Genomic DNA, 15,768 nt, shown 5'->3' with positions numbered 1-15,768 from the left:
GAGGGTGGCATCCCGTTTTCCCACCGCCCACACGGCCGCCTGACTTGTCCACCCATCACGTCCTTCAACGGCTGTACCGTCCAGCGTCCATCGGAGCCGCACCCAGTGTTCAGCTTCTCCTTCCTGGGCGTGGCTCTGCTCAGATTCCTGCTCTCCTGCCCCCAGGTTCTGTGTTTGCTCCAAGAATCAGCTCCCCCTGTGCCAGGAGGTTGTGCCATTCTGCACACCCGGCACCAGGGGGCGCTCGCTACCACAGATTCCTCCCAAAGGCTGGCCTGTGTGGTTCAGGACACAGCACCATCACTATTGAATAAAAAGCGCACCACTAAGTCCGTAATAGCAGCTCCAAGATGCCTTTTGACACCGGAGGCTGGCGGGCAGAGAGGAGGAGACGAACGCCATGACCTTTCGTTATCATGATCTGCACAGCCATCATAAAAAAATCTATGGGCCACTTAATGGGAGGAAGAGCTCTCCGAAGGTCCTTTGCTCTGGAATGAGTGCTAAGCGCATTTTCCCAACAGAAGCGATGACCGGCTGCCTCTGTTCAGGTTTTGCAGCTTCTGTTTCTACACGCTGTGTGTTCCCTGACGGCCTGCAGGCACCCCACATCCTCCGTGACACAGCAGCAGCTGGCTTCCCCCAAACTGCAATTACGTGGTGGGGGAGGGGGGGATTCTGGAAGGTTCCATGGATTCGAGGACTTGGGAAGCCAGGGTAGAATAGAGCACGCACCACAACTGGATGCAGAGGATGCTGCCAACTGTGGTCCCGGCACCTATGACCGGCAGGACCTCCCACCGGGGCGGGGGGTGGTGTCGGTGGCCTGCGGTCGGCTGCATGACGATACGGGACTGTGCCTTCCCCAGTGTTGTGTCCCAGCCTCCCAGCAGAAGAGAAAGCAGGAAACCTCTGCCTACAGCTGGGAGCTCACGTTTAAAAAATAATTGGATTAATAAGAGTGTTGTTCGCTTTATACTTATCACTACGATTTTCTACAAAGAGCGGGCTTTCTTTCCCCAATCTCTTCCATGGCTATTGAGCAGGCTGGTCAATTCTCAAGAGTTACAACCTTGGTCACGGAACGACTGAAGTCTTTGGCGTTAGGGTGTTCCCCCGTTTAGTTTGGTTATAAAACGCTAAGACTATCCACTCCGTATTTAGCCCCCTTGGGGCTAAAATCACAGCAAGTTCGACTGAACAGGCTTTGATGGGTTCTTTCGGGGGCTTTGCATGTCTGCAGGTGTGCAGTGTAAGTTGTGCAAACAGGAAAAGGCCACAACGGCAGGTGCACACCCAACCCGTGTATTCATGTGTGGAGCATGGGGTATTAGATCATTGTAGAACTGTCCCACCAGGTATTTGTGTAGCTGCTTAGGAGCCCCCAGGCCAACCGTTGTCCAGCCCTGGCCCACCTGCCTCCCACAGGCGTCCGGCACTTGGCTGCGTCACAAGGCTTTTACAGTGGACGTCGGGTGAGGCTGCACCCTGCGGTCCTTACTTGGTCCTCCTGACCTGAAGGCAGAGTGGCTTCATGCCGAGGAATGCTGGCCTTCTTGGGCTGGGCCTTGCACCCTGCTTGATGGCCTCCGGGCAACATGTCAAAAATCCCAGGTCGTTAGGCAAGCCTCCCAAGTCGTTCCGCTCCTGATCAGATACCCCGCTTTCCTTTCGATGGAATACCCGGGACTTTGGAATGGTCTTCAGCCAGCGCGTTCCATGATGGTGGGGTCCCTTGATTTACACTTGCAGCCCCTTCGAGAGGTTAACCACATCCCATTGAATGGTGCCTCCACGTGCCGGTAGGGACCACCCAAAGGACAGTTGTACGTTCCTGTGCGTGGCGAAATCAAACCACTTTGGGCGCAGAACCATAGAGTCCAGTGGAGACAGAGAAAATCCCGGTGTATTCTTCTCCTTGACCTCACTGCCTCATCTAACAAACGAGCAACGGAGAGAACAGTTCGGGGAGACTCAAGTCTAGCTGAGACGACACGAATGCATCCCTCTTGTATCCTGTTCCCTGTGCATTTATGTCAGGTATTGCCTCTAGGTTGCACTGTTATTTGTCTATTTCCTCCTTAATACCAACAACAGGAGCGGTTTCCGCATCCTCAGTAAGATGCGGGGACATCGTGAGTGGGCGATGCTTCCCGCACCGGCCGGGCGGTTGGAGTCGAGTCCTGACACCGACTGCTCCGTGGTGTGGTGTTCTGGAATTATCACCACGGCGTCGTCCTTATGTCCCTACCTGTGCTTCGTGCACTCGGGCCGTGGCTGAGGTGTTCCTGACCTTATTGCATGGGAAACAGAGGTTCATCACCACGTTCCAAGGCAGCACCCGTGAGAGCCCCGAGCTGCCCTTCCGTTAAGAGAACCTGTTACCTCTGAGGATCAGGGTGGTGTCACTGTTCCCCACGGCCACTCGGAAACGTGCCCTGAGCACTGTGACCTCGCCTCCCTATCTTCACTCACACACACACACACACATGGTCTGTTTCGTATTGAGAGCCTTTCCAGAAGCTTCCGTGGACTCAGCGCCTCTAATAAACATTCACGTCCACTTCCCAAGTAAAGGGAGAGACGCACAACAGACAGGGGAAAGAACTTGCTTTTCGTGTCTATGGACCGCCTCGCCCGTGAGGTATTTCACATACCTTCCTTCTCATCACACCTCGTTCACGGTTCCCCACTCGGGAGGTACCGACCATAAAGCATAACGTCTGTGGTATTCAGTGGGATTCTGTGGCGGGGCTCACGCTGCCTCCTGCAACAGGCAGCTCCAATGGACGCAGCTGGGATGTGTGAGACCCCTGCGTTCCGGCTGGTGGGCCAGCGTGAGGTCAGCCGAGCCAAGACGGGGCTTCACCAGGGAGTCCCGGGGGGGGGGGGGCCACAGCACGGCCCTGGGCTTCGTCCAGATGCCAGAGGCCTAAGTAAAAGGCCTGCCAGAACTGGAGGGGGGCGGACAGCCCCTGTGGGTGGGAGCTCCAAGAAGCCCCCCCCCCGGGGAGTGCAGGTGCCGAGGCAGCCTGGGACGCTCAGCGCCACTGCACACCGCGTGCGAGGCGGCAACGTCCTCCTCCCTCCCCAGCGGGAAGGGCACGGACTCCTGGCCAGCAGAAGTGCTGGGATGCTGCCGCAACCTGTCCTCTCCTCTCTCGGGGAGAGACCCTGTCCTCGGGGTCTCTCACTCTCCTGCCGGGGCTCCCGCGCAGCCCAGGGACGGCACACGTTTGTCTTCCCCACTCTGCCGTGACGGCCCCGTGAGCGTGTCGGATGGTGCGAGAAGAACACTCTCACCCACCGGCGATGTCCACTTTGTTCTCCTCTAAGCCTTTTCAGGGCAGACACCACGGCGACTCATTGGTTCATGGTTCCCGGCCACCCGCAGCTTCCCGTGGCTTGTCCTAGGTCCCGTCTGTATGCGTATTAGTGATTGACGGAGCTTTGTGAGAGCACCAACTCTCACCGACGAGGCACAAGGCTCCCCTCCTGAATGGGGACATGACAGAGAAGGAAGGAGCAGGGCGGGCTGAGCGAGAGCCCGCGGAAGCCACGTCCCGACGCCTCTCTCCACATTGCCCATAAAACCCACAGTGTGGCGGTGGGGACAGGCGTGGTGCACGGTCTAACCAGCCCTGTCCTCTCTCCTTGGGTTGTTTCCCGACTCCCAGGAACACCGACATCCACCTTTCAGGATGACGATGCCACCTGTGGGTCAAGCAGTTTCTTACCGTGAGGAAGGGTACCATTTTGGGCAACAGGAAACGGAAGCGCACCCCTCAGAGATGGCCGGGTCCTTCAGTGCACAGGAGAAGTGACGGCATTGCTGGGAGCCAGCACAGACTGGCTCACATCTGGGGGACAAGGGATAGTGATCCCTTGAAGCTCTGTGTCCTGGGAATAGCTGCTTTATCTCTGAGGGTTTTTTTAAAAAATATTTTCTCTCTTTATTTTTTAGAGAGAGGGGAAGGGAAGGACAAAGAGAGGGAGGGAAACATCCATGTGTGGGTGCCTCTCGTGTGCCCCAACTGGGGACCTGGCCTGCAACCCAGGCATGTGCCCTGACTGGGAACCGAACCGGTGACTCTTTGCTTCCCAGGCCTGTGCTCAATCCACTGAGCTACACCAGCCAGGGCTCCAAGTTTTTCTTGCCAAAGCCTGAACGTGTCCTCCGGAAAGGTGGGTGAGCCGGGAACCGTGTGCCGCTCCAACACTCCCACCCACTGCCAAAGGCTGCCTCCCTGAATGCACCTCAGTCCTTCCTCCCCACCCTGTTCTGCCCCCAGCCCTTGCCCACAGCCCTTGCCCACAGCCCACCAGGCACGGAGCTGCCTGTTGTAAGTGTTGATGCCGCCTGAGGCTTCCTGGCCTGCCTGGGTGGCGCAGAGGCCCCCACGGCTCCCACAGGTGAAGTCCACGTGCACGTGGAGGGCGCAGCCGCACTGCCCGTCCCCCCAAGCCCCATCGGCCCTCCCGTTACACCCCATCTCCTCGGTCCCCTGCACACTGTGGGCACTCGCTCACCCAGGGTCGGTGAGGTCTCCTGCTTTCTCTCTCACCTGGAATTCCTCCCTACGTCTGCTTCTGTGAATTTCAGAAGAGGTGGTAAATATTCAGTGGGTCGTTGGGAAACAGCGCAGAACACTGGGAGAAACGCAGCCCGCTGAATACCAATCGGGCCACCGTGTCTTGTTATTCAAGGGCAAACTGGATCATTTTTAGAAAGAGTTCTAGCCTCCACGATTCATTACACCGAGGAAAGCCTGAGACTCGATTGTCTTGCAATCCAACAGAGAAGGACAGGAAAGAAATGACACTCAGTAGTACCACTCCAGGAGTCGGAGTTACTAGTTGAGGAGTGCTTCATCTCTCACCCACAAAGATCTAAAACCAGAGTGTCTGTGCGCTGCTATTTAAAGCCAGGACTATCTACTTTCACGCCGTCTCTCCAGGGGCATTGAACTCCGTGCGGACCACACTCCCAACCCCACATTCTGTCTGCACTCGGCACTGCAGCCCAGTACAAGGCTGGCTGTCAGCGGCACCTCTTGACGGCATTGGGCTGAAGGTCTTCCCTGGAAATGAACTTGCCGAAGACAGAGAGTTAGGTGATCCACCCAGGACCCAGAGCCCAGACTTGGAAATCTGACCCTCCTCCACACAGTCCTATAAAGTTAACTGATGAAGCATTTCCTGCGTGGAAACACAAGAGACCAAACTATCTGGTCACGGTCAATATCCTGTTCTAATTTTCAGGCTCAGAAAACGTCTGTTTGAATGAACCACCCCACGTGGTCTGGTTCACGGACGTTCCTATGCTAAAGACACAGTGGTCTGATGTAATGATCTTATATGGGGTTCCATTCGCCATCGCCCTTACAACCCGTTACCGGGTTTAAAGACATTGTTTTTAAATGTATTGCTTTCACAGAGAGAAGGAGGGAGGGAGGGAGGGAGAGGAAACACCAACTCATCGTTCCACTGATCGATGCCTCAGTGGTGGGTTCTTGTAGCCTCATGCCCTCCCGTTCCACCGCACCCGTGCACAGGTGCTACTTCCCAGCATTCATGTTGCCGCCCAACCGGGCATCACGGCCACATATGCAGGCATGCACGGCCGCCGAATGGTGTGTTCAGTATGTGTGTGTGTGTGTTTGCATGTGTGTTTACACGTATTCCCCATCTCCGTGCCGACAAGCACACAATTTGCCCAGACTGTCTCTGCTTCGCCCCCAGAGGAGGGGAAGAGGAGCACGCGCAGATCGGACTCAGAGAAAATGAACCTCACCCGGGAACCGGTAAACTCTAGGAAGAACAGGCAGTTGCCAACCTTTCCGGCGTTCCCCCTTTCAGCCTGTCTCTGTTGTATGAAAGACGTCTGCCTGCCACAGACATCTTTAACACTTGGCCGAGTTTACCTTCCAAACAAATGTCAGGGAAGCCCTGCGCTCGTGGGACACGGCCTCGGGAGGGCACAGGTCCTGTTAGGTGCACGAGATGATCTTTCTAGAGAGAAAACTGAAACTCCCGAGACAGCAGTCTTACAGAGATGCTCAGCCCGATCCCCACTGTGTTACCTTCACAAGTGTTCTAACTGCAAAGATGCAGCTGCCCATGGGAAAAGAACCTGGCTGTAAGGACACTCTCTTTGTTACATGGTTCTACACAGGAGTCACTGGGACTCTGGCTGCCACAACAGGAATCAAGACGGAGAAAGCACACGGACGTGGCCACACCGGCGGCACGCGTGGCAGGGCACGTTCTCATCAGCGCCGCCCGCCGCCAGTGTGGGGAGACGCTGACGGAGATCCCGCATGACAACACGCACGTATTGCAGAAACATGCCCCTCACAGCGGCACACGAACGCGCGACAGAGACACTTGACCGAAGAAGAGAAAAAGAAGAACCCTGGACGATGCTTGCATGCCTGTGTTTTGGAGGGAGAAACACTGGGAACCAGCGCCAGAGTCGGCCCTGGGGACCTGGGTCACTCCCCAGGACCCCACATGGATGGACGTGCCTGGGATTCGGGGCATGTGTAGAATGCTCCTCGGAGCACTGTGCTCCCTGGGGCCGGAAGCGCGGTGCACGACACCCCTTTGCGTGGCACGGAGACACCCTGGCAAAGGCACAGAGCGCGCCTGTCGCAGAGAAAGGAAACCCAGGGGCAAGCTGCCTGCGGGACACCCGGAGCAGGGGGCACACAGTAGGGCGGTGTTCTCGTCAGAGCACAGAGCAGCGGTGGGCGGAGCGAGCGGAATCGGAGCTCCACGGAAGAGAGCGCTCCCTCGTCACCAACTCAGTGCCTCAGGGGAGGTGAGACAGAGGGGCTGTACTGCAGACAGAAGAATATTTCGCACAGACTCATCAGTGCCAGAAAACGGACATTAAAAAGGGAAGAACATGAATCAGTATGCCCCGTTGTGGGCTCTCCCTGCTCAGTGAAGAATGTTTTATAACTATTTGCATTCCGTACTAAGAAGCTTGTCCAGACCACCGAGGTGGGGAGACAGAATAAATTTGTTCTGGACCCAGCAGTTCAGAATGGAGCTCAGGGCACAGCTAACGGGCATGTTTAAAAGGACGATGAGAGCCCTGGCTGGGTGGCTCACGTGGCTGCAGCGTCACCTTGCACACCAACAGGTTGAGGGTTCAATTCCTGGTCAGGGCACATACCCAGGCAGCAGGTTCAGTTTCGGTCCAGTTGGGGAGCCTACGAGAGGCAACCAACTGAGGTTTCTGCCCCTCTTTCTCATGCTCCTCTTCCCATGTTCTAAAACCAATAAACACATCCTTGGGTGAGGACTAAATTTTTAAAAAATTGATGGCTGGGCAGGCTTGGGAACTCAAGGGCATGTGTGTGATGGGCTTCCCAGGTGTCTGGGGTTGCCGAGTGCCTCGGGCACGACATGCCGGTTCGCATTTCGTTCGTCAAGCAAACAGCAAAATATCTCAGTGGCGAATACGCCGTAACACGGCTAAAGGGGTGGGTTCATCCTTGCAGAGAAATCCCGGAAGCAAACATTCTGCAAACATTATGGGTTGTCCAGGCGCAGCTGTGGGCCCGGTTATAAAGTGTGTCTGGTCCGGCGACCGCTGCCTACTGTACCCATCTGTGTGTCCTGTGGCTGTAGTGATGACAGGGGTTAGGGCTGGTGAGCAGGGCTGGAAGTGAGGGCCACCGGGCGTTTTCCGAATGGGCGCCCACGGACTCAGCCAGGGGGCGTGCACTTCTCCGAACACGCGCAGGGAAATCAGTGTGTCTGCTGTGATTTTCGCTCAGGGGACGAGCCAGAACTTTCTAGGACTTCAGAACATGCTGGTGTTTGGCCCCCTGGGTGGGACACAGTATCACATTATTCCAGAGAGTGTACCCACCAAGCTCAGGCCGGGGGCGGCTGAAAGACATTCTGCCCGGGGTCAGATCCACTGAGACAGCTGTGGGGAGGAGAGTCCTTACAACAGGGACCGATGGGAGCAAAACCGGGTTTGGACCGGCTCTCCCAACCCCCCTCAGTCTCCCAAGCAGGTGCGGCAAGGAGCTGATTCTCTCCAAACGCCGGATCAGCCAAAGCACCTTATCCATGGGAAATGTCGGGCGGCCGTAGGTCGGTCGATGTTTTCAGCCTGAGTGTCCGAGTTCGCGGACTGCGTCCTCGGCGAGGAGCCCATTCCTGATCCGATACGCCGGCTCCTCCTCAGTGTGCGATCCGCGATGGCTTCCCTCAAGGGTGTTGGTACATCCACTGCGTGTTCACTGCTGGGCTAAGTGCCGGGGATGCAAATACGAGTACGACGTACTTCCCGCCCTCCAGTCTGGTACCAGAGAAGGACTTGCAAACAGACCAACACAGCGCGATGGGCCACATGAGTCACAACAGAGGGAGGTGCACGGAGCACCAAGAACACAGAGGAGGGACGTCCGGCAGGTCCTGGAAGGGTCAGGAAAAACCCTTCGGATGGCATTGTCCCCTTGCCTCAGACAGAGTCTGGGGAAATGGGTCGACCTTCCCTTTCTAGATTGGGTGAGGACAGGAGTAGACATGTCTTGGACTGTGCATGTAATTTTCTAAGAGTCACCCTTTCTGTTTGGAATCCCAGGAGCACGTTGGGTGAGGAGCCACACGGCATGGCCAAGCACACCGCCAACAGCCACAGCGTGACCCCTGAAACCAGCAAACGGGTCGGTCTGTTCCGTAAAGGGCCTTGGTGAGACACAGAAGAGGAGGGATCTCCTGCACACGAAAATCGGTCTCTGACTCTCACCCATCGTCCTACGGGGAACGGAGCCACGAACACCGCCACCTCCTACGGGCTGTGGCGTCGGCCCTTTGGCGTATCACACAAGCCCTGCCTTATTGCGACTGCCAGCTTCCAGGGACAGGCTAAGTCAGGAATGCTGGGGTATGAACTTCTTGGGTTCACTGTGGCACCTTTCCACGGACGCCTGTCACTTTACTTGACCTACGCTCCTGACAAGGCGCCCAGCGACAAGGAGAAATCCTTACTGCCGGCATCTGAAAACACCCACAGCCCCGGAGGCGTGTGCGCACCAAACACAGACTTGTGTGCGCCCCGTGGAAGCCGGGCTGCTGCCCGAGAAGCATCTTAGTCCTTCAAGGGCGACTAGGCTCTGCGGCCCCCGACCTTGAGGCCCAAACTGAATGGGACCCTGGTGGAGAAAGCCCCCTGCAGGGAGACTTCTGGAGCACCTGTGGGTCTGCTCTCTGTCAGCGTCACACCTGTGGCGCTCGGAGGCATCGTAAGATGTGTCATCGCCGGGCACGCTGTCCCCACCAGGGGCCAGGCTGCCACGCATGACGATCGGAACGCCAGTGCTGAGAGAGCTGACCAAGCTGGGGAGTCGTTTTCTGAACCTGATTTCCTAGGAACCAGGGATGACACTCAGGAGAGGTCGCCCTCCGTGATTACAGACAGTGACCCCGGGGTCTGCACCTCAGCGGAAGAGCGCGGAGAGGGGCCTCAGCATGGCAGGACGCAGCGGGGTGGCAGAGTTCTCTTCTTTTGAAGAGTTCTCATTTCCATTAAGCAAGCAGGACGTCCTCTTGGTGGAAACATCTGCAGAAGCGCCCCCCCTGCTCACGGGGCTTCATCGGGACCCCAAGGCAAGCCCGGACAGCCTTCACAGGTGCTGCCTTTCCCTTCTTTGGGGAGAAACGCAGCCTCCCAAAGCCTGCCAGCATCACCAGCACGGGGCTGTGCTACGGACCCCTCCCACCCCAGCACGGAGGGGGCGGGGGCGGGCGTGTGCTTGTCGGATGGGGCGCTGGGCAATAGGCGTCGCTGGAAGCAGCCCAGGTGAACAGATGGTTACCCAACTGCCAGAAACCGGTCGGTTCAACTCGGTCATTTTTGCTGAGGACTACACATTGGGAGAGCACACACACACAGCATACAGACACACCCATGTGTACACACACACATTCACCTACACAGATGCAGGTGGACACGGGTATGTGCACATATCTCAGCACCTAAGCCCTACTGCAGACCAGTTAAATGCACTTTTTTAAAAAACTGTTTCACTTTACAGAGGGGGAAGGGAAGGAGAAAGAGAGGGAGAGAAACATCAACGTGCAAGGGCTCGATCCATTGGCTGCCTCTTGTGCGCCCCCTACTGGGGACCTGGCCTGCAACCCAGGCATGCGCCCTGACTGGGAATGGAACCGGTGACCCTTTCCTTCGCAGGCCCGTGCTCAATCCACTGAGCTACACCTGCTAGGGCCCAATTAAATGCGCTTTCTGAAAGCAGCGTGCTTCCTGGGCATGGGTAATTTTTAACGCTCCCCCAGCTGCTACGAGTAAGCGGCTGGGCTGAGAACCACCGAAGTGGGCCAGCCCCCAAGCCTGGTCGGCCTCTCCCACCCTGTAGCCATGGCTCCAGGGAACAGACGCCCGGCCCTGGCGACTGCGCACACTTCACCACTGCCCAGTGGTCTCACTCCTGGGACACAAACCGCTGAAAACCAACCTGTACTCACCAAGAGCGGACAGTTCACAAGACACGGCCTCCACATCACCTCCCATGACCTCCAGGACGAAGCCGGGTGGGTTGTCTTCATTGTGATTGTCATTAACTTGCCGTACGTGCAGAAACAGAGGAGGAGAAGCTTGCACATGTCGTCTCCAGTTAATACTGCACCATGAGCATGTGAAACAAGTGAGCCCGTGCTGGGATTCCGAGTGGGATGCCTACGGCGTAGGGCTGAATCCCACGTCCGCCATTTCCTGGCACGGCACGCTAGCACGAGCTTTCTAATGTCTTCACAGACGAGCTCCGAGACTGGAACGACGCGTACACCTCACCGCGCACTTGTAAGGGCTGCGTGAGATTTTACACCGCAGGCCTCAGCGCTGCGCCCAGTAAATCCGAGCCATCACCCTTAGTCTTGGTACCCCGGCGCTCCCTCTTCCCCTTCCTTCCGCTCCCGGAATCACGACTGTTCCCACAGCCACGACTGACAGCGATCCCCATCTCCCCATCCTCCGCAGGCAGAGCAAATGGCCCTGCAACCAGAGAGGCTGAATCACGGCGACGGCACCCTCTGAGCCCCCCGGCCCCTTCTTCCCACACCCTCTCCCCCAAAGCGACCTGAAACACGCATACCCTTCAGGTAAGACGCCACACGGCACCCCACACCCCAGAACTGTGCCCAGAGTGAACTCTGCCGATCCTTGGCGTCGCCAGCCAGCCGGGGAACTCTAGGTGGACACCAGGGGGCGTTTAGAAGCCGGGGTGACCGGCAGCTGCTGAGCCTCGAGGACCTGCGTGGGCTGGCAGCAGGATGGTGCGGTCATCAGAAGCAGAATCTGCTGTTTCCACCCAACACCTTCCGACTGTCCAGGCCAGCCTGCCCCGGGGCTCCCAGGGGCCCGCTGCTCCCTTCTCCAGGTGCGTGGGGTCTGGGCTCTTCCTGTCCACCAACCCCCGCCATCCCCCAACCTTCCTCAGGTACCAGAGCACACAGGTGTGAGGTCTTCCTGGTCAAAGAGCAGACCGGAGCACCTCCCCTCATTTCAAACAGCCCTGCCAAGGGCAATGGGGGCGGGGGGGTGTCATGCGCATTCCACCGAGAAACAACGTAACAGACACCCTGAGCAAACGTTTCACTTTGGAGCTCTATTATTTCACGATGTCTTTTCCAAGCGATTATTTATTTATAAAGTTCTGAGGCAGCCTACGACTGACCAGCTTGTCTTTCCAAGGGAGCGCCTGCTGTGTGGGGTTTAAGGGGAAAATAAGGTGATCGTAGATCGCGTTCTATCCATGCCACCTGTGTTGTGCAAGTTCAAGGTGTTATGTACGCCACAGTAGCTTACAGACATGACTATCCTACCGATGCCGGTTCCGTAAATGGCGAGGGAAATGAATTAGAATCCTAAAACGTGCTCACGCCCAAGGAACGGAAGGTCTCGGGGGTGTACGTCTCATCCAAAGAGGGAACAGATATCGTAAATGACCGCATTTCCATGTTCACCATCTAATTTCCTGGTCGTTTGAATCATTCGCGTGTCTCAACATCTTTCAAAGCTTGCAGGTAACGAAAAGCTTCATGCAAACATGTTAAAACTGTTTGAAAATGTGACCTTGATCCAGTACCCTGGATGTCTTGGACGTTAATATTCTTGTGCCTCAGGATAAGGACAGAAACAGTTACGCCAGGACAAATGTCCTTCTGTGCTCTTTGCGCATGTTAACGCATCTGGCCTCAGAAACATGGGCTCGTTCAAGGATCATCATGACCCCCTTGTACGAACAAACAAGCATTTTACGATTATTTTGATCTGGAGAACGACATGGTTTTCACGTGACTATGGTTCAGGGCAATAACAATGCAATAGTTAGCCAGTTCCGAGTGTGTGACACACGGCATTCCACGTTCCTGACTTACACTAACTCATTCGACCTCACCCACCTCCTTTAATTTGGAATTACTACCCACAGTGTCTACATTACGGAGCTGAGACACAGAGAGGTTAAGTGACCTGCCCAGCGTCACACAGCTGTAACCGGGAGAGCCTGGATTTGAACGGAGAAATACCGGCGCTGACTTACGTTATGTCACATCCATGAGGCTTCCAGTCTGTGAGTGAAAGTATGCGTGCTAGTACGTAGTGCATTGATGCATATGCAAACGGAGGGTTTTCAATCACACTGGTTTGATTTAGACGGACGGGTGTGAATTTTAAAATCCAAACACATATGGTCCTCGTCAAAGTACTCACCCCAAATAGCCGAGGCATGTTCGACGGCTTGGCAGCCCGGCCTCACTCGCTCGCTCGCTCAGAGGAGCCTCCCGCCGCTGAAGAGCTCCTGGAAGTGAGAGCACCGATGAGCAGCCACACTCGGAAAGCAGGGCCTGCCCCCCCATGTACCTGATTTTGGACAGGAACGACAACTGCCCAGGGCGCAGCGATCATCGTGCTGCCAGCTGCGCCCCCGTGAGAAACCGCGGGGCTTGCAGAAGTGGAGTCCGACTCCCCTACCCCGCCGAGCTAGCGGGCACCCCCAGGCCCCACGGCAGCCTGGGGAAGAGGAACCCACGGGCGTCAGGTGTACCGTTTGCCTCTCTACGGGCTCCTCGATAAAACTTGGCAGACCTTTGAGGACAACTCCAAGTGAGCTGGCTGCTCTCTCTGTGACGGGGAGCCCAACTCTCCCCCACGCCCGGAATCCCACGGACCGGTGCTCAGTGGCGGTATCACGCTGCTCAAACAGGGGACCTGACCCTTGTCCCCGGTGCTGGGGAGGGTCCTCCAGCACCCAGTGCACCTTCCCCCAAGGGCCTCCCCTCCCGTCTTCCCTCCGTGGGCAGTACCCCACCTGCCTTGCTCACCACCGTGTGCACGGGGGCCATGGAGAATGCCTGCGTGCGCAGGGCACTGTCAGCGGAGACAGCTAAATGCGTGCAGCCGTAGAAATGTGTCCACAGGTGATGGAGACAGGCTGGGAGCTCACAACAGGGCCGCCGTATTTTGCCGTCTATAATGCGCACCTACATTTGGGGGGCCAAACTTTCAGGGGGGAAAAAATCTTTGGTTTTGGTTTTTAATTCCATTACCTATGTATGTGTGTGTGTATCTACTTATTTTTAGAAACCAAACTGATGATCATATTCCAGGGTATTCTTTTTCAATATGCACAGGATACCGTTCTTGCTTTCTAGAGTTACCCTTTTCACACATAAGCATAAATAAAAGAATTAAAGACATTTACGTAGATACAGAGTTAGTATTACCCGTGCGTGTATAACACGCATCCTTATTTTCCCCCCTCAAAACTCTGGGCAAAAAGGCAGGCATTATACACAGCAAAATACGGTAGGTTGAAAGCGTGCGTTCTGACAGGTGTCCCAAAGCCTGTCCTCCCTCCACAGACGTCCTTGGCACTTGTGGCCCCGAGGCCCGGGGCAGGTCCCGGTGTGTACACTTATTCAGACACAGTTTCTGACAGCCTGGGTGTTACACACGACTGGGGGGAAGACGTCACTGGGGAGGTGAGAGAGCCTACCACATAATCAAAGGTCAGTATTGAACGGGATCTTTGTTTGCAAGTGGGCACTGTTCTGGGCTGCAGCGATGTCCATGAGTCAAACAGGTGTCTGCCCAGCTCTGAGAAACAGGTCCCCTGCCGGAACCACCTTTTCTTGCTGGCGAGCACCAACCAGCACAAGACAGACACTGTCCAAAAGGAGCCACAGGTGAACCGGCGGGTCAGAAACGTTCTCGGGATTCCCCGTGCAGGACACAAAGAGCGTGTATCCTGTGCTGACCGAAGGCGCTGCTGCATGGGTCCGAAAGGATGCACCGAGGCGGCACAGGCACGCCTGAGAAGTGTAAGTGGGGCTTCACGAACAGAAAACCGCACGAAGGCCCTCCCGCAAGAAAAGAGGGAATCGAAAATGGAGTTCATTTTAAGACGAAAGAGAAAAAAAAAACATCGAGTGCCTCGTCCAGTCCTTGCCACATCCGAAACACTAAATAAGCTTCCTATAAAGAGCTGGGGAAAATAAGAGGGCAAAGGATGAGGGATATGGTTTACTGGCAGTGAAGACCTCGGTCAGGGAAACGATGCCCTTGCATAGCTTCGCTCCTAACGGGAACCCACGTTCTCATCGGACGGCAGCCTGCTTTGGGACGGCTTCCGGGAACAGCGGCGACCAGGAGGCCTCGCGGCAGTGACCCGCGAGTGCAGAAAGGGGAGCTTTGAAATGATTTCAAGGACAGCCAGGACAACTTAGGCCCCCGGGGCTGTCTAGCTCAAGGGCACAGATGTTTCGCACCAGGGTGTACAGGGCGGAGGACACAGACCGTCTTTTCTTCTTCGGGCTTTTAAAAATACATTATGAGTCTGTAATGCGTTTCGCACCGCCACCCGCAACCAAGATCTGACCCCTCCTTCTATGGAAGGTATTTTAGAAGTACGAAAATTTGGGAAGGCTATCCGTTCTAGCTTTCCAGTGTACGGAATAGGAAAGGCAAGCATGGTCATTCAGTGACTCCAACACAGTAACAGGAACACTGAAGATCGTGACCACCTCTGTTGTTTCAGCTCCCTGCACAATATTGTGTATCTGGAACCTTGCCCACGTTGAATTAAAGTGAGGCTGATAAATAAGTCCGACATCTTAAAATCGTCTCTCTTGAACAGAGATGACTGGGTATTTAGTTTCTACCCCACATAAGTAAGACCCACCCATAGATGAGTATATATTCTCCAATGTATCCAGTCGTAAATTACCCTTCTTAAGGATGTTTGGTTTTGGTTTCGTCTATTCCCAAAGTGTTTTGTTATGTGTGTGCATGTATATATATATATCCCCCCCCCATTTAGAAAGGACTCACCTGTTTCTTTAAGACAGGGGTGTCAAACTCATTTTCACCGGGGGGGGGCCACATCAGCCTCACGGTTGCCCTCAAAGGGCTGACATAATGTTAGGACTACATACACGTCACTACTCCTTAACTAGGGGCAAGGAGGTCGGCGCTGCTGCTGGGTAGAAACACGGGGCCGGGCCGGATAATACACGGTGGAGGCCTCGTGTTTGCCGCCTGTGCTGTTAGTCAGTTCTTCTAGCCTGTTTCTGACAAGAAACACGTGCCAGGGGGAAAGCACTCACCGGTACTTGTGACAACTGTTTTGCCTGCAAGATGTAAAACCCCAGTTCTGAGGAGCTCACAAAAACAGGGTGCGTGCAGTGAGGGAGTGAGTCCCGGATGCTCTGAGCTTCATCCACAGG

At 55.6% G+C, this 15,768-nt stretch overlaps 1 long non-coding RNA gene across 1 annotated transcript in view; it reads right to left on the bottom strand.

The window, feature by feature from the left end:
• The window catches only part of LOC118974328 (uncharacterized), a 66,486-nt gene that overhangs the window by 47,399 nt on the left and 3,319 nt on the right, over positions 1 to 15,768 (bottom strand). The window contains exon 2 of the long non-coding RNA XR_005063873.1: positions 12,755 to 12,842. This is a non-coding gene — a long non-coding RNA (uncharacterized LOC118974328). The remainder of the gene's footprint in view (positions 1 to 12,754; positions 12,843 to 15,768) is intronic.

This window comes from Sturnira hondurensis, unplaced genomic scaffold (assembly GCF_014824575.4).
Source record: "Sturnira hondurensis isolate 20B ecotype Veracruz unplaced genomic scaffold, ASM1482457v3 Scaffold0019234, whole genome shotgun sequence".
In the NCBI taxonomy this organism is placed as follows: Eukaryota; Metazoa; Chordata; class Mammalia; order Chiroptera; family Phyllostomidae; genus Sturnira; species Sturnira hondurensis.
The sequence above is the reverse complement of the archived record's forward strand: the minus strand, read 5'-3'. Positions and strand labels throughout refer to the sequence as shown.